Source organism: Stenella coeruleoalba (assembly GCF_951394435.1).
Source record: "Stenella coeruleoalba genome assembly, chromosome: 6".
In the NCBI taxonomy this organism is placed as follows: Eukaryota; Metazoa; Chordata; class Mammalia; order Artiodactyla; family Delphinidae; genus Stenella; species Stenella coeruleoalba.
Window position 1 is genome coordinate 23,669,609 of NC_137151.1, and position 19,387 is coordinate 23,688,995.

Here is a 19,387-nt window from a genome sequence, read left to right on the forward strand (position 1 = left end):
GTTTCAACTACCCAGGTTTAAGGTATTCTTCCTTCAGCTAAAACATGCATGTGGAACCTAGAGTATGATCAACCATGTTATCGGGAGACGTGTTCAAATATGTCTCAGTTTTCCTCCCCTGGTACTCGGGTGCAACATTCCAGACGCTTTACTAACACTCTCCCCACTTGGAGAGTCAGTCCCTTTAACCTCCTGTTTGGCCCAGTTTGCAATTTCTGCGGAAGATGAACAGGAATAGCGAGAACCAATGAGAGGCTAGCTGGAGGTGTCTGGACGGGCAAATTTAACTCTCATTTCCCACCAGGAAGAGGAATTAACCAAAGGCTCAGCATGCCGGGCCGGATCCAGATTAGGGCCTGAAGCCATCCTGCGGTGTTGCGGCCAGCTCACAAGAAAGCGAGTTGAAGAAAGGAGCTCAGGGGCACTGTAATTCACAAACCTGCAGAGTTATAAATGACAGCTATCGTCCAAAAATAGACTGAAGTAAGGCTGCCAAGAGGACTTGAAAGCGGGGCAGAATTGCAGGAAACCGATTTCAGGAGGTAGACTGGAATTGCATTGAAAGCATAGGAAAAGAGGCAGAACGTCCACAATGATGCACTTGGCCAAAAAGGGCGTATGCGTTTTTTCCTGAATATATTCAGGAAAAAACGCATACGCCCTTTTTGGCCAACCAAGCAAGCTTGCAAAGGAAATCTGCACTACAATGAAGTCTCACTTCCCCCCGGTCAAAAGGGCCATCTGAAAAATGTGTAAAATCCAGAAAGGCAGGACAGGCCATGGAGAACTGGGAGCCTTGTTATGCTGATGGGCGGGATGTAAATTGCCAACAGACACTCGGGAGAAGTGTATGGTGTTTCCTGAAACATCTAAAAAACAAAGCAACAGAGCCTAGGGCACTGCCACTTATGGTCCTATAGCTTAGGGAAATTAAAATCAAAAAGACACAGCCACCCCAAAGTTTGGGACGCCTCTGTTTACAAGAACCTCGTTTACAGTACAAGTTCAACATCGCAGAAAGTGAAAAATGGATAAAGAAGTTGTGGTATTTACTTACAAAGCAATATCACTCAGCAATGAAATCTATGTCATCAGGCCCTTAGCATCACAATGAGTGGATTCAGGTATGATGATTCTAACTGAAATAAGTCACACAGAAAAAGAAACATCATAAGATATCAGTAATACACGGAATGTAAACTTGGCTACACAGGAACTGAATTACAGAACAGAACAGGGTCTCAAATTTAGAAAACCAACTATGCTTGCTTAAGGGTAAAGGTGAGTTGGGGTGCTGCATAAAACCAGAGATTGAAATGAGCACAGATAAAGTTCCTTAAGTCAAATATGGAATAGACAAGAGCTACTCCTTGCTCAACGAAATGGACTCAACACCGCATATTAAACGCCTAAGAATGTACCTGACTAGTAAGTATCTTAAAACCTATGGATTGCTATGTCTCCGAAAGAGAATCAAGCATGTGTACAGGGGCATAAACGCAGCAGTGATAGGATTGGAGAGGTTCGGTGAGCAAATGAAGACCCTTTGAAGTCATATTGCATGGTACCCATTACACGGGTCTTAACTCTCCAGGTTTAAGGTATTCTTCCTTCAGCTAAAACATGCATGTGGAACCCAAGTATGATCAACCATGTGAACGGGAGACGTATTCAAATATGTCTCAGTTTTCCTCCCCTGGTACTCGGGTGCAACATTCCAGACGCTTTACTAACACTCTCCTGACTTGGAGAGTCAGGCCCTTTAAACTCCTGTTTGGCACAGTTTGCAATTTCTGCGGAAGATGAACAGGAATAACGAGAACCAATGAGAGACTAGCTGGAGGTGTCTGGACGGGCAAATTTAACTCTCATTTCCCACCAGGAAGAGGAATTAACCAAAGGCTCAGCGTGCCGTGCCGGAACCAGATTAGGGCCTGAAGCCATCCTGCGGTGTTGCGGCCAGCTCAAAAGAAAGCGAGTTGAAGAAAGGAGCTCAGGGGCACTGTAATTCACAAACCTGCAGAGTTATAAATGACAGCTATCGTCCAAAAATAGACTGAAGTAAGGCTGCCAAGAGGACTTGAAAGCGGGGCAGAATTGCAGGAAACCGATTTCAGGAGGTAGACTGGAATTGCATTGAAAGCATAGGAAAAGAGGCAGAACGTCCACAATGATGCACTTGGCCAAAAAGGGCGTATGCGTTTTTTCCTGAATATATTCAGGAAAAAACGCATACGCCCTTTTTGGCCAACCAAGCAAGCTTGCAAAGGAAATCTGCACTACAATGAAGTCTCACTTCCCCCCGGGCAAAAGGGCCATCTGAAAAAAGTGTAAAATCCAGAAAGGCAGGACAGGCCATGGAGAACTGGGAGCCTTGTTATGCTGATGGGCGGGATGTAAATTGCCAACAACCACTCGGGAGAAGTGTATGGTGTTTCCTGAAACATCTAAAAAACAAAGCAACAGAGCCTAGGGCACTGCCACTTATGGTCCTATAGCTTAGGGAAATTAAAATCAAAAAGACACAGCCACCCCAAAGTTTGGGACGCCTCTGTTTACAAGAACCTCGTTTACAGTACAAGTTCAACATCGCAGAAAGTGAAAAATGGATAAAGAAGTTGTGGTATTTACTTACAAAGCAATATCACTCAGCAATGAAATCTATGTCATCAGGCCCTTAGCATCACAATGAGTGGATTCAGGTATGATGATTCTAACTGAAATAAGTCACACAGAAAAAGAAACATCATAAGATATCAGTAATACATGGAATGTAAACTTGGCTACACAGGAACTGAATTACAGAACAGAACAGGGTCTCAAATTTAGAAAACCAACTTATGCTTGCTTAAGGGGAAAGGTGAGTTGGGGTGCTGCATAAAACCAGAGATTGAAATGAGCACAGATAAAGTTCCTTAAGTCAAATATGGAATAGACAAGAGCTACTCCTTGCTCAACGAAATGGACTCAACACCGCATATTAAACGTCTAAGAATGTACCTGACTAGTAAGTATCTTAAAACCTATGGATTGCTATGTCTCCGAAAGAGAATCAAGCATGTGTACAGGGGCATAAACGCAGCAGTGATAGGATTGGAGAGGTTCGGTGAGCAAATGAAGACCCTTTGAAGTCATATTGCATGGTACCCATTCCACGGGTCTCAACTCTCCAGGTTTAAGGTATTCTTCCTTCAGCTAAAACATGCATGTGGAACCCAAGTATGATCAACCATGTGAACGGGAGACGTGTTCAAATATGTCTCAGTTTTCCTCCCCTGGTACTCGGGTGCAACATTCCAGACGCTTTACTAACACTCTCCCCACTTGGAGAGTCAGCGCCTTTAACCTCCTGTTTGGCCCAGTTTGCAATTTCTGCGGAAGATGAACAGAAATAGCGAGAACCAATGAGAGACTAGCTGGAGGTGTCTGGACGGGCAAATTTAACTCTCATTTCCCACAAGGAAGAGGAAATAACCAAAGGCTCAGCGTGCCGTACCGGAACCAGATTAGGGCCTGAAGCCATCCTGCGGTGTTGCGGCCAGGTCACAAGAAAGCGAGTTGAAGAAAGGAGCTCAGGGGCACTGTAATTCACAAACCTGCAGAGTTATAAATGACAGCTATCGTCCAAAAATAGACTGAAGTAAGGCTGCCAAGAGGACTTGAATGCGGGGCAGAATTGCACGAAACCGATTTCAGGAGGTAGACTGGAATTGCATTGAAAGCATAGGAAAAGAGGCAGAACGTCCACAATGATGCACTTGGCCAAAAAGGGCGTATGCGTTTTTTCCTGAATATATTCAGGAAAAAACGCATACGCCCTTTTTGGCCAACCAAGCAAGCTTGCAAAGGAAATCTGCACTACAATGAAGTCTCACTTCCCCCCGGTCAAAAGGGCCATCTGAAAAAAGTGTAAAATCCAGAAAGGCAGGACAGGCCATGGAGAACTGGGAGCCTTGTTATGCTGATGGGCGGGATGTAAATTGCCAACAACCACTCGGGAGAAGTGTATGGTGTTTCCTAGAAACATCTAAAAAACAAAGCAACAGAACCTAGGGCACTTCCACTTATGGTCCTATAGCTTAGGGAAATTAAAATCAAAAAGACACAGCCACCCCAAAGTTTAGAACGGCTCTGTTTACAAGAACCTCGTTTACAGTACAAGTTCAACATCGCAGAAAGTGAAAAATGGAAAGAAGTTGTGGTATTTACTTAGAAAGCAATATCACTCAGCAATGAAATCTGTGTCATCAGGCCCTTAGCAGCACAATGAGTGGATTCAGGTATGATGATTCTAACTGAAGTAAGTCACACAGAAAAAGAAACATCATAAGATATCAGTAATACACGGAATGTAAACTTGGTTACACAGGAACTGAATTACAGAACAGAACAGGGTCTCAAATTTAGAAAACCAACTTATTCTTGCTTAAGGGTAAAGGTGAGTTGGGGTGCAGCATAAAACCAGAGACTGAAATGAGCACAGATAAAGTTCCTTAAGCCAAATATGGAATAGACAAGAGCTACTCCTTGGTCAAAGAAATGGACTCAACACCGCATATTAAACGCCTAAGAATGTACCTGACTAGTAAGTATCTTAAAACCTATGGATTGCTATGTCTCCGAAAGAGAATCAAGCATGTGTACAGGGGCATAAACGCAGCAGTGATAGGATTGGAGAGGTTCGGTGAGCAAATGAAGACCCTTTGAAGTCATATTGCATGGTACCCATTCCACGGGTTTCAACTACCCAGGTTTAAGGTATTCTTCCTTCAGCTAAAACATGCATGTGGAACCTAGAGTATGATCAACCATGTGATCGGGAGACGTGTTCATATATGTCTCAGTTTTCCTCCCCTGGTACTCGGGTGCAACATTCCAGACGCTTTACTAACACTCTCCCGACTTGGAGAGTCAGTCCCTTTAACCTCCTGTTTGGCCCAGTTTGCAATTTCTGCGGAAGATGAACAGGAATAGCGAGAACCAATGAGAGGCTAGCTGGAGGTGTCTGGACGGGCAAATTTAACTCTCATTTCCCACCAGGAAGAGGAAATAACCAAAGGCTCAGCGTGCCGTACCGGAACCAGATTAGGGCCTGAAGCCATCCTGCGGTGTTGCGGCCAGCTCAAAAGAAATCGAGTTGAAGAAAGGAGCTCAGGGACACTGTAATTCACAAACCTGCAGAGTTATAAATGACAGCTATCGTCCAAAAATAGACAGAAGTAAGGCTGCCAAGAGGACTTGAATGCGGGGCAGAATTGCAGGAAACCGATTTCAGGAGGTAGACTGGAATTGCATTGAAAGCATAGGAAAAGAGGCAGAACGTCCACAATGATGCACTTGGCCAAAAAGGGCGTATGCGTTTTTTCCTGAATATATTCAGGAAAAAACGCATACGCCCTTTTTGGCCAACCAAGCAAGCTTGCAAAGGAAATCTGCACTACAATGAAGTCTCACTTCCCCCCGGTCAAAAGGGCCATCTGAAAAAAGTGTAAAATCCAGAAAGGCAGGACAGGCCATGGAGAACTGGGAGCCTTGTTATGCTGATGGGCGGGATGTAAATTGCCAACAGACACTCGGGAGAAGTGTATGGTGTTTCCTGAAACATCTAAAAAACAAAGCAACAGAGCCTAGGGCACTGCCACTTATGGTCTTATAGCTTAGGGAAATTAAAATCAAAAAGACACAGCCACCCCAAAGTCTGGGACGCCTCTGTTTACAAGAACCTCGTTTACAGTACAAGTTCAACATCGCAGAAAGTGAAAAATGGATAAAGAAGTTGTGGTATTTACTTAGAAAGCAATATCACTCAGCAATGAAATCTATGTCATCAGGCCCTTAGCATCACAATGAGTGGATTCAGGTATGATGATTCTAACTGAAATAAGTCACACAGAAAAAGAAACATCATAAGATATCAGTAATACACGGAATGTAAACTTGGCTACACAGGAACTGAATTACAGAAAAGAACAGGGTCTCAAATTTAGAAAACCAACTTATGCTTGCTTAAGGGTAAAGGTGAGTTGGGGTGCTGCATAAAACCAGAGATTGAAATGAGCACAGATAAAGTTCCTTAAGTCAAATATGGAATAGACAAGAGCTACTCCTTGCTCAACGAAATGGACTCAACACCGCATATTAAACGCCTAAGAATGTGAATGACTGGTAAGTATCGTAAAACCTATGGATTGCTATGTCTCCAAAAGAGAATCAAGCATGTGTACAGGGGCATAAACGCAGCAGTGATAGGATTGGAGAGGTTCGGTGAGCAAATGAAGACCCTTTGAAGTCATATTGCATGGTACCCATTCCAGGGGTTTCAACTACCCAGGTTTAAGGTATTCTTCCTTCAGCTAAAACATGCATGTGGAACCTAGAGTATGATCAACCATGTGATTGGGAGACGTGTTCAAATATGTCTCAGTTTTCCTCCCCTGGTACTCGGGTGCAACATTCCAGACGCTTTACTAACACTCTCCCCACTTGGAGAGTCAGCGCCTTTAACCTCCTGTTTGGCCCAGTTTACAATTTCTGCGGAAGATGAACAGGAATAGCAAGAACCAATGAGAGGGTAGCTGGAGGTGTCTGGACGGGCAAATTTAACTCTCATTTCCCACCAGGAAGAGGAAATAACCAAAGGCTCAGCGTGCCGTACCGGAACCAGATTAGGGCCTGAAGCCATCCTGCGGTGTTGCGGCCAGCTCAAAAGAAAGCGAGTTGAAGAAAGGAGCTCAGGGGCACTGTAATTCACAAACCTGCAGAGTTATAAATGACAGCTATCGTCCAAAAATAGACTGAAGTAAGGCTGCCAAGAGGACTTGAAAGCGGGGCAGAATTGCAGGAAACCGATTTCAGGAGGTAGACTGGAATTGCATTGAAAGCATAGGAAAAGAGGCAGAACGTCCACAATGATGCACTTGGCCAAAAAGGGCGTATGCGTTTTTTCCTGAATATATTCAGGAAAAAACGCATACGCCCTTTTTGGCCAACCAAGCAAGCTTGCAAAGGAAATCTGCACTACAATGAAGTCTCACTTCCCCCCGGTCAAAAGGGCCATCTGAAAAAAGTGTAAAATCCAGAAAGGCAGGACAGGCCATGGAGAACTGGGAGCCTTGTTATGCTGATGGGCGGGATGTAAATTGCCAACAACCACTCGGGAGAAGTGTATGGTGTTTCCTGAAACATCTAAAAAACAAAGCAACAGAGCCTAGGGCACTGCCACTTATGGTCCTATAGCTTAGGGAAATTAAAATCAAAAAGACACAGCCACCCCAAAGTTTGGGACGCCTCTGTTTACAAGAACCTCGTTTACAGTACAAGTTCAACATCGCAGAAAGTGAAAAATGGATAAAGAAGTTGTGGTATTTACTTACAAAGCAATATCACTCAGCAATGAAATCTATGTCATCAGGCCCTTAGCATCACAATGAGTGGATTCAGGTATGATGATTCTAACTGAAATAAGTCACACAGAAAAAGAAACATCATAAGATATCAGTAATACACGGAATGTAAACTTGGCTACACAGGAACTGAATTACAGAACAGAACAGGGTCTCAAATTTAGAAAACCAACTTATGCTTGCTTAAGGGGAAAGGTGAGTTGGGGTGCTGCATAAAACCAGAGATTGAAATGAGCACAGATAAAGTTCCTTAAGTCAAATATGGAATAGACAAGAGCTACTCCTTGCTCAACGAAATGGACTCAACACCGCATATTAAACGTCTAAGAATGTACCTGACTAGTAAGTATCTTAAAACCTATGGATTGCTATGTCTCCGAAAGAGAATCAAGCATGTGTACAGGGGCATAAACGCAGCAGTGATAGGATTGGAGAGGTTCGGTGAGCAAATGAAGACCCTTTGAAGTCATATTGCATGGTACCCATTACACGGGTCTCAACTCTCCAGGTTTAAGGTATTCTTCCTTCAGCTAAAACATGCATGTGGAACCCAAGTATGATCAACCATGTGAACGGAAGACGTGTTCAAATATGTCTCAGTTTTCCTCCCCTGGTACTCGGGTGCAACATTCCAGACGCTTTACTAACACTCTCCCCACTTGGAGAGTCAGCGCCTTTAACCTCCTGTTTGGCCCAGTTTGCAATTTCTGCGGAAGATGAACAGAAATAGCGAGAACCAATGAGAGACTAGCTGTAGGTGTCTGGACGGGCAAATTTAACTCTCATTTCCCACCAGGAAGAGGAAATAACCAAAGGCTCAGCGTGCCGTACCGGAACCAGATTAGGGCCTGAAGCCATCCTGCGGTGTTGCGGCCAGGTCACAAGAAAGCGAGTTGAAGAAAGGAGCTCAGGGGCACTGTAATTCACAAACCTGCAGAGTTATAAATGACAGCTATCGTCCAAAAATAGACTGAAGTAAGGCTGCCAAGAGGACTTGAATGCGGGGCAGAATTGCAGGAAACCGATTTCAGGAGGTAGACTGGAATTGCATTGAAAGCATAGGAAAAGAGGCAGAACGTCCACAATGATGCACTTGGCCAAAAAGGGCGTATGCGTTTTTTCCTGAATATATTCAGGAAAAAACGCATACGCCCTTTTTGGCCAACCAAGCAAGCTTGCAAAGGAAATCTGCACTACAATGAAGTCTCACTTCCCCCCGGTCAAAAGGGCCATCTGAAAAAAGTGTAAAATCCAGAAAGGCAGGACAGGCCATGGAGAACTGGGAGCCTTGTTATGCTGATGGGCGGGATGTAAATTGCCAACAACCACTGGGGAGAAGTGTATGGTGTTTCCTGAAACATCTAAAAAACAAAGCAACAGAACCTAGGGCACTTCCACTTATGGTCCTATAGCTTAGGGAAATTAAAATCAAAAAGACACAGCCACCCCAAAGTTTGGAACGGCTCTGTTTACAAGAACCTCGTTTACAGTACAAGTTCAACATCGCAGAAAGTGAAAAATGGAAAGAAGTTGTGGTATTTACTTACAAAGCAATATCACTCAGCAATGAAATCTGTGTCATCAGGCCCTTAGCAGCACAATGAGTGGATTCAGGTATGATGATTCTAACTGAAGTAAGTCACACAGAAAAAGAAACATCATAAGATATCAGTAATACACGGAATGTAAACTTGGCTACACAGGAACTGAATTACAGAACAGAACAGGGTCTCAAATTTAGAAAACCAACTTATTCTTGCTTAAGGGTAAAGGTGAGTTGGGGTGCAGCATAAAACCAGAGACTGAAATGAGCACAGATAAAGTTCCTTAAGCCAAATATGGAATAGACAGGAGCTACTCCTTGCTCAACGAAATGGACTCAACACCGCATATTAAACGCCTAAGAATGTACCTGACTTGTAAGTATCTTAAAACCTATGGATTGCTATGTCTCCGAAAGAGAATCAAGCATGTGTACAGGGGCATAAACGCAGCAGTGATAGGATTGGAGAGGTTCGGTGAGCAAATGAAGACCCTTTGAAGTCATATTGCATGGTACCCATTCCACGGGTTTCAACTACCCAGGTTTAAGGTATTCTTCCTTCAGCGAAAACATGCATGTGGAACCTAGAGTATGATCAACCATGTGATCGGGAGACGTGTTCAAATATGTCTTAGTTTTCCTCCCCTGGTACTCGGGTGCAACATTCCAGACGCTTTACTAACACTCTCCCCACTTGGAGAGTCAGTCCCTTTAACCTCCTGTTTGGCCCAGTTTGCAATTTCTGCGGAAGATGAACAGGAATAGCGAGAACCAATGAGAGGCTAGCTGGAGGTGTCTGGACGGGCAAATTTAACTCTCATTTCCCACCAGGAAGAGGAATTAACCAAAGGCTCAGCATGCCGTGCCGGAACCAGATTAGGGCCTGAAGCCATCCTGCGGTGTTGCGGCCAGGTCACAAGAAAGCGAGTTGAAGAAAGGAGCTCAGGGGCACTGTAATTCACAAACCTGCAGAGTTATAAATGACAGCTATCGTCCAAAAATAGACTGAAGTAAGGCTGCCAAGAGGACTTGAAAGCGGGGCAGAATTGCAGGAAACCGATTTCAGGAGGTAGACTGGAATTGCATTGAAAGCATAGGAAAAGAGGCAGAACGTCCACAATGATGCACTTGGCCAAAAAGGGCGTATGCGTTTTTTCCTGAATATATTCAGGAAAAAACGCATACGCCCTTTTTGGCCAACCAAGCAAGCTTGCAAAGGAAATCTGCACTACAATGAAGTCTCACTTCCCCCCAGTCAAAAGGGCTATCTGAAAAAAGTGTAAAATCCAGAAAGGCAGGACAGGCCATGGAGAACTGGGAGCCTTGTTATGCTGATGGGCGGGATGTAAATTGCCAACAGACACTCGGGAGAAGTGTATGGTGTTTCCTGAAACATCTAAAAAACAAAGCAACAGAGCCTAGGGCACTGCCACTTATGGTCTTATAGCTTAGGGAAATTAAAATCAAAAAGACACAGCCACCCCAAAGTTTGGGACGCCTCTGTTTACAAGAACCTCGTTTACAGTACAAGTTCAACATCGCAGAAAGTGAAAAATGGATAAAGAAGTTGTGGTATTTACTTACAAAGCAATATCACTCAGCAATGAAATCTATGTCATCAGGCCCTTAGCATCACAATGAGTGGATTCAGGTATGATGATTCTAACTGAAATAAGTCACACAGAAAAAGAAACATCATAAGATATCAGTAATACACGGAATGTAAACTTGGCTACACAGGAACTGAATTACAGAACAGAACAGGGTCTCAAATTTAGAAAACCAACTTATGCTTGCTTAAGGGTAAAGGTGAGTTGGGGTGCTGCATAAAACCAGAGATTGAAATGAGCACAGATAAAGTTCCTTAAGTCAAATATGGAATAGACAAGAGCTACTCCTTGCTCAACGAAATGGACTCAACACCGCATATTAAACGCCTAAGAATGTACCTGACTAGTAAGTATCGTAAAACCTATGGATTGCTATGTCTCCAAAAGAGAATCAAGCATGTGTACAGGGGCATAAACGCAGCAGTGATAGGATTGGAGAGGTTCGGTGAGCAAATGAAGACCCTTTGAAGTCATATTGCATGGTACCCATTCCACGGGTCTCAACTCTCCAGGTTTAAGGTATTCTTCCTTCAGCTAAAACATGCATGTGGAACCCAAGTATGATCAACCATGTGAACGGGAGACGTGTTCAAATATGTCTCAGTTTTCCTCCCCTGGTACTCAGGTGCAACATTCCAGACGCTTTACTAACACTCTCCTCACTTGGAGAGTCAGCGCCTTTAACCTACTGTTTGACCCAGTTTGCAATTTCTGCGGAAGATGAACAGGAATAAAAAACGCATACGCCCTTTTTGGCCAACCAAGCAAGCTTGCAAAGGAAATCTGCACTACAATGAAGTCTCACTTCCCCCCGGTCAAAAGGGCCATCTGAAAAAAGTGTAAAATCCAGAAAGGCAGGACAGGCCATGGAGAACTGGGAGCCTTGTTATGCTGATGGGCGGGATGTAAATTGCCAACAGACACTCGGGAGAAGTGTATGGTGTTTCCTGAAACATCTAAAAAACAAAGCAACAGAACCTAGGGCACATCCACTTATGGTCCTATAGCTTAGGGAAATTAAAATCAAAAAGACACAGCCACCCCAAAGTTTGGTACGGCTCTGTTTACATGAACCTCGTTTACAGTACAAGTTCAACATCGCAGAAAGTGAAAAATGGATAAAGAAGTTGTGGTATTTACTTACAAAGCAATATCACTCAGCAATGAAATCTGTGTCATCAGGCCCTTAGCAGCACAATGAGTGGATTCAGGTATGATGATTCTAACTGAAGTAAGTCACACAGAAAAAGAAACATCATAAGATATCAGTAATACACGGAATGTAAACTTGGCTACACAGGAACTGAATTACAGAACAGAACAGGGTCTCAAATTTAGAAAACCAACTATGCTTGCTTAAGGGTAAAGGTGAGTTGGGGTGCTGCATAAAACCAGAGATTGAAATGAGCACAGATAAAGTTCCTTAAGTCAAATATGGAATAGACAAGAGCTACTCCTTGCTCAACGAAATGGACTCAACACCGCATATTAAACGCCTAAGAATGTGCCTGACTAGTAAGTATCTTAAAACCTATGGATTGCTTTGTCTCCGAAAGAGAATCAAGCATGTGTACAGGGGCATAAACGCAGCAGTGATAGGATTGGAGAGGTTCGGTGAGCAAATGAAGACCCTTTGAAGTCATATTGCATGGTACCCATTACACGGGTCTTAACTCTCCAGGTTTAAGGTATTCTTCCTTCAGCTAAAACATGCATGTGGAACCCAAGTATGATCAACCATGTGAACGGGAGACGTGTTCAAATATGTCTCAGTTTTCCTCCCCTGGTACTCGGGTGCAACATTCCAGACGCTTTACTAACACTCTCCCCACTTGGAGAGTCAGCGCCTTTAACCTCCTGTTTGGCCCAGTTTGCAATTTCTGCGGAAGATGAACAGGAATAGCGAGAACCAATGAGAGACTAGCTGGAGGTGTCTGGACGGGCAAATTTAACTCTCATTTCCCACCAGGAAGAGGAAATAACCAAAGGCTCAGCGTGCCGTGCCGGAACCAGATTAGGGCCTGAAGCCATCCTGCGGTGTTGCGGCCAGGTCACAAGAAAGCGAGTTGAAGAAAGGAGCTCAGGGGCACTGTAATTCTCAAACCTGCAGAGTTATAAATGACAGCTATCGTCCAAAAATAGACTGAAGTAAGGCTGCCAAGAGGACTTGAAAGCGGGGCAGAATTGCAGGAAATCGATTTCAAGAGGTAGACTGGAATTGCATTGAAAGCATAGGAAAAGAAGCAGAACGTCCACAATGATGCACTTGGCCAAAAAGGGCGTATGCGTTGTTTCCTGAATATATTCAGGAAAAAACGCATACGCCCTTTTTGGCCAACCAAGCAAGCTTGCAAAGGAAATCTGCACTACAATGAAGTCTCACTTCCCCCCGGTCAAAAGGGCCTTCTGAAAAAAGTGTAAAATCCAGAAAGGCAGGACAGGCCATGGAGAACTGGGAGCCCTGTTATGCTGATGGGCGGGATGTAAATTGCCAACAGACACTCGGGAGAAGTGTATGGTGTTTCCTGAAACATCTAAAAAACAAAGCAACAGAGCCTAGGGCACTGCCACTTATGGTCTTATAGCTTAGGGAAATTAAAATCAAAAAGACACAGCCACCCCAAAGTTTGGGACGCCTCTGTTTACAAGAACCTCGTTTACAGTACAAGTTCAACATCGCAGAAAGTGAAAAATGGATAAAGAAGTTGTGGTATTTACTTACAAAGCAATATCACTCAGCAATGAAATCTATGTCATCAGGCCCTTAGCATCACAATGAGTGGATTCAGGTATGATGATTCTAACTGAAATAAGTCACACAGAAAAAGAAACATCATAAGATATCAGTAATACACGGAATGTAAACTTGGCTACACAGGAACTGAATTACAGAACAGAACAGGGTCTCAAATTTAGAAAACCAACTTATGCTTGCTTAAGGGTAAAGGTGAGTTGGGGTGCTGCATAAAACCAGAGATTGAAATGAGCACAGATAAAGTTCCTTAAGTCAAATATGGAATAGACAAGAGCTACTCCTTGCTCAACGAAATGGACTCAACACCGCATATTAAACGCCTAAGAATGTACCTGACTAGTAAGTATCTTAAAACCTATGGATTGCTATGTCTCCGAAAGAGAATCAAGCATGTGTACAGGGGCATAAACGCAGCAGTGATAGGATTGGAGACGTTCGGTGAGCAAATGAAGACCCTTTGAAGTCATATTGCATGGTACCCATTCCACGGGTCTCAACTCTCCAGGTTTAAGGTATTCTTCCTTCAGCTAAAACATGCATGTGGAACCCAAGTATGATCAACCATGTGAACGGGAGACGTGTTCAAATATGTCTCAGTTTGCCTCCCCTGGTACTCGGGTGCAACATTCCAGACGCTTTACTAACACTCTCCTCACTTGGAGAGTCAGCGCCTTTAACCTACTGTTTGGCCCAGTTTGCAATTTCTGCGGAAGATGAACAGGAATAAAAAACGCATACGCCCTTTTTGGCCAACCAAGCAAGCTTGCAAAGGAAGTCTGCACTACAATGAAGTCTCACTTCCCCCCGGTCAAAAGGGCCATCTGAAAAAAGTGTAAAATCCAGAAAGGCAGGACAGGCCATGGAGAACTGGGAGCCTTGTTATGCTGATGGGCGGGATGTAAATTGCCAACAGACACTCGGGAGAAGTGTATGGTGTTTCCTGAAACATCTAAAAAACAAAGCAACAGAACCTAGGGCACTTCCACTTATGGTCCTATAGCTTAGGGAAATAAAATCAAAAAGACACAGCCACCCCAAAGTTTGGGACGCCTCTGTTTACAAGAACCTCGTTTACAGTACAAGTTCAACATCGCAGAAAGTGAAAAATGGATAAAGAAGTTGTGGTATTTACTTACAAAGCAATATCACTCAGCAATGAAATCTATGTCATCAGGCCCTTAGCATCACAATGAGTGGATTCAGGTATGATGATTCTAACTGAAATAAGTCACACAGAAAAAGAAACATCATAAGATATCAGTAATACACGGAATGTAAACTTGGCTACACAGGAACTGAATTACAGAACAGAACAGGGTCTCAAATTTAGAAAACCAACTTATGCTTGCTTAAGGGTAAAGGTGAGTTGGGGTGCTGCATAAAACCAGAGATTGAAATGAGCACAGATAAAGTTCCTTAAGTCAAATATGGAATAGACAAGAGCTACTCCTTGCTCAACGAAATGGACTCAACACCGCATATTAAACGCCTAAGAATGTACCTGACTAGTAAGTATCTTAAAACCTATGGATTGCTATGTCTCCGAAAGAGAATCAAGCATGTGTACAGGGGCATAAACGCAGCAGTGATAGGATTGGAGAGGTTCGGTGAGCAAATGAAGACCCTTTGAAGTCATATTGCATGGTACCCATTACACGGGTCTTAACTCTCCAGGTTTAAGGTATTCTTCCTTCAGCTAAAACATGCATGTGGAACCCAAGTATGATCAACCATGTGAACGCGAGACGTGTTCAAATATGTCTCAGTTTTCCTCCCCTGGTACTCGGGTGCAACATTCCAGACGCTTTACTAACACTCTCCCCACTTGGAGAGTCAGCGCCTTTAACCTCCTGTTTGGCCCAGTTTGCAATTTCTGCGGAAGATGAACAGGAATAGCGAGAACCAATGAGAGACTAGCTGGAGGTGTCTGGACGGGCAAATTTAACTCTCATTTCCCACCAGGAAGAGGAAATAACCAAAGGCTCAGCGTGCCGTGCCGGAACCAGATTAGGGCCTGAAGCCATCCTGCGGTGTTGCGGCCAGGTCACAAGAAAGCAAGTTGAAGAAAGGAGCTCAGGGGCACTGTAATTCTCAAACCTGCAGAGTTATAAATGACAGCTATCGTCCAAAAATAGACTGAAGTAAGGCTGCCAAGAGGACTTGAAAGCGGGGCAGAATTGCAGGAAATCGATTTCAAGAGGTAGACTGGAATTGCATTGAAAGCATAGGAAAAGAGGCAGAACGTCCACAATGATGCACTTGGCCAAAAAGGGCGTATGCGTTTTTTCCTGAATATATTCAGGAAAAAACGCATACGCCCTTTTTGGCCAACCAAGCAAGCTTGCAAAGGAAATCTGCACTACAATGAAGTCTCACTTCCCCCCGGTCAAAAGGGCCATCTGAAAAAAGTGTAAAATCCAGAAAGGCAGGACAGGCCATGGAGAACTGGGAGCCTTGTTATGCTGATGGGCGGGATGTAAATTGCCAACAACCACTCGGGAGAAGTGTATGGTGTTTCCTGAAACATCTAAAAAACAAAGCAACAGAACCTAGGGCACTTCCACTTATGGTCCTATAGCTTAGGGAAATTAAAATCAAAAAGACACAGCCACCCCAAAGTTTGGAACGGCTCTGTTTACAAGAACCTCGTTTACAGTACAAGTTCAACATCGCAGAAAGTGAAAAATGGATAAAGAAGTTGTGGTATTCACTTACAAAGCAATATCACTCAGCAATGAAATCTATGTTATCAGGCCCTTAGCAGCACAATGAGTGGATTCAGGTATGATGATTCTAACTGAAATAAGTCACACAGAAAAAGAAACATCATAAGATATCAGTAATACACGGAATGTAAACTTGGCTACACAGGAACTGAATTACAGAACAGAACAGGGTCTCAAATTTAGAAAACCAACTTATGCTTGCTTAAGGGTAAAGGTGAGTTGGGGTGCTGCATAAACCAGAGATTGAAATGAGCACAGATAAAGTTCCTTAAGTCAAATATGGAATAGACAAGAGCTACTCCTTGCTCAACGAAATGGACTCAACACCGCATATTAAACGCCTAAGAATGTACCTGACTAGTAAGTATCTTAAAACCTATGGATTGCTATGTCTCCGAAAGAGAATCAAGCATGTGTACAGGGGCATAAACGCAGCAGTGATAGGATTGGAGAGGTTCGGTGAGCAAATGAAGACCCTTTGAAGTCATATTGCATGGTACCCATTCCACGGGTCTCAACTCTCCAAGTTTAAGGTATTCTTCCTTCAGCTAAAACATGCATGTGGAACCCAAGTATGATCAACCATGTGAACGGGAGACGTGTTCAAATATGTCTCAGTTTTCCTCCCCTGGTACTCGGGTGCAACATTCCAGACGCTTTACTAACACTCTCCCCACTTGGAGAGTCAACGCCTTTAACCTCCTGTTTGGCCCACTTTGCAATTTCTGCGGAAGATGAACAGGAATAGCGAGAACCAATGAGAGACTAGCTGCAGGTGTCTGGACGGGCAAATTTAACTCTCATTTCCCACCAGGAAGAGGAAATAACCAAAGGCTCAGCGTGCCGTGCCGGAACCAGATTAGGGCCTGAAGCCATCCTGCGGTGTTGCGGCCAGGTCACAAGAAAGCAAGTTGAAGAAAGGAGCTCAGGGGCACTGTAATTCTCAAACCTGCAGAGTTATAAATGACAGCTATCGTCCAAAAATAGACTGAAGTAAGGCTGCCAAGAGGACTTGAAAGCGGGGCAGAATTGCAGGAAACCGATTTCAGGAGGTAGACTGGAATTGCATTGAAAGCATAGGAAAAGAGGCAGAACGTCCACAATGATGCACATGGCCAAAAAGGGCGTATGCGTTTTTTCCTGAATATATTCAGGAAAAAACGCATACGCCCTTTTTGGCCAACCAAGCAAGCTTGCAAAGGAAATCTGCACTACAATGAAGTCTCACTTCCCCCCGGTCAAAAGGGCCATCTGAAAAAAGTGTAAAATCCAGAAAGGCAGGACAGGCCATGGAGAACTGGGAGCCCTGTTATGCTGATGGGCGGGATGTAAATTGCCAACAACCACTCAGGAGAAGTGTATGGTGTTTCCTGAAACATCTAAAAAACAAAGCAACAGAACCTAGGGCACTTCCACTTATGGTCCTATAGCTTAGGGAAATTAAAATCAAAAAGACACAGCCACCCCAAAGTTTGGAACGGCTCTGTTTACAAGAACCTCGTTTACAGTACAAGTTCAACATCGCAGAAAGTGAAAAATGGATAAAGAAGTTGTGGTATTCACTTACAAAGCAATATCACTCAGCAATGAAATCTATGTCATCAGGCCCTTAGCAGCACAATGAGTGGATTCAGGTATGATGATTCTAACTGAAATAAGTCACACAGAAAAAGAAACATCATAAGATATCAGTAATACACGGAATGTAAACTTGGCTACACAGGAACTGAATTACAGAACAGAACAGGGTCTCAAATTTAGAAAACCAACTTATGCTTGCTTAAGGGTAAAGGTGAGTTGGGGTGCTGCATAAACCAGAGATTGAAATGAGCACAGATAAAGTTCCTTAAGTCAAATATGGAATAGACAAGAGCTACTCCTTGCTCAACGAAATGGACTCAACACCGCATATTAAACGCCTAAGAATGTACCTGACTAGTAAGTATCTTAAAACCTATGGATTGCTATGTCTCCGAAAGAGAATCAAGCATGTGTACAGGGGCATAAACGCAGCAGTGATAGGATTGGAGAGGTTCGGTGAGCAAATGAAGACCCTTTGAAGTCATATTGCATGGTACCCATTCCACGGGTCTCAACTCTCCAGGTTTAAGGTATTTTTCCTTCAGCTAAAACATGCATGTGCAACCCAAGTATGATCAACCATGTGAACGGGAGACGTGTTCAAATATGTCTCAGTTTTCGTACCCTGGTACTCGGGTGCAACATTCCAGACGCTTTACTAACACTCTCCCCACTTGGAGAGTCAGCGCCTTTAACCTCCTGTTTGGCCCAGTTTGCAATTTCTGCGGAAGATGAACAGGAATAGCGAGAACCAATGAGAGACTAGCTGGAGGTGTCTGGACGGGCAAATTTAACTCTCATTTCCCACCAGGAAGAGGAAATAACCAAAGGCTCAGCGTGCCGGGCCGGAACCAGATTAGGGCCTGAAGCCATCCTGCGGTGTTGCGGCCAGGTCACAAGAAAGCGAGTTGAAGAAAGGAGCTCAGGGGCACTGTAATTCTCAAACCTGCAGAGTTATAAATGACAGCTATCGTCCAAAAATAGACTGAAGTAAGGCTGCCAAGAGGACTTGAAAGCGGGGCAGAATTGCAGGAAACCGATTTCAGGAGGTAGACTGGAATTGCATTGAAAGCATAGGAAAAGAGGCAGAACGTCCACAATGATGCACTTGGCCAAAAAGGGCGTATGCGTTTTTTCCTGAATATATTCAGGAAAAAACGCATACGCCCTTTTTGGCCAACCAAGCAAGCTTGCAAAGAAATCTGCACTACAATGAAGTCTCACTTCCCCCGGTCAAAAGGGCCATCTGAAAAAAGTGTAAAATCCAGAAAGGCAGGACAGGCCATGGAGAACTGGGAGCCTTGTTATGCTGATGGGCGGGATGTAAATTGCCAACAGACACTCGGGAGAAGTGTATGGTGTTTCCTGAAACATCTAAAAAACAAAGCAACAGAGCCTAGGGCACTGCCACTTATGGTCTTATAGCTTAGGGAAATTAAAATCAAAAAGACACAGCCACCCCAAAGTTTGGGACGCCTCTGTTTACAAGAACCTCGTTTACAGTACAAGTTCAACATCGCAGAAAGTGAAAAATGGATAAAGAAGTTGTGGTATTTACTTACAAAGCAATATCACTCAGCAATGAAATCTATGTCATCAGGCCCTTAGCATCACAATGAGTGGATTCAGGTATGATGATTCTAACTGAAATAAGTCACACAGAAAAAGAAACATCATAAGATATCAGTAATACACGGAATGTAAACTTGGCTACACAGGAACTGAATTACAGAACAGAACAGGGTCTCAAATTTAGAAAACCAACTTAT

The 19,387-nt window shown here is 43.7% G+C and overlaps 1 long non-coding RNA gene across 38 annotated transcripts in view; it reads right to left on the bottom strand.

Annotated features, from left to right (window-relative positions):
• LOC307187927 overlaps window positions 1-19,387 on the bottom strand; it is a 3,519,425-nt gene that overhangs the window by 1,297,518 nt on the left and 2,202,520 nt on the right. The window lies entirely within an intron of this gene.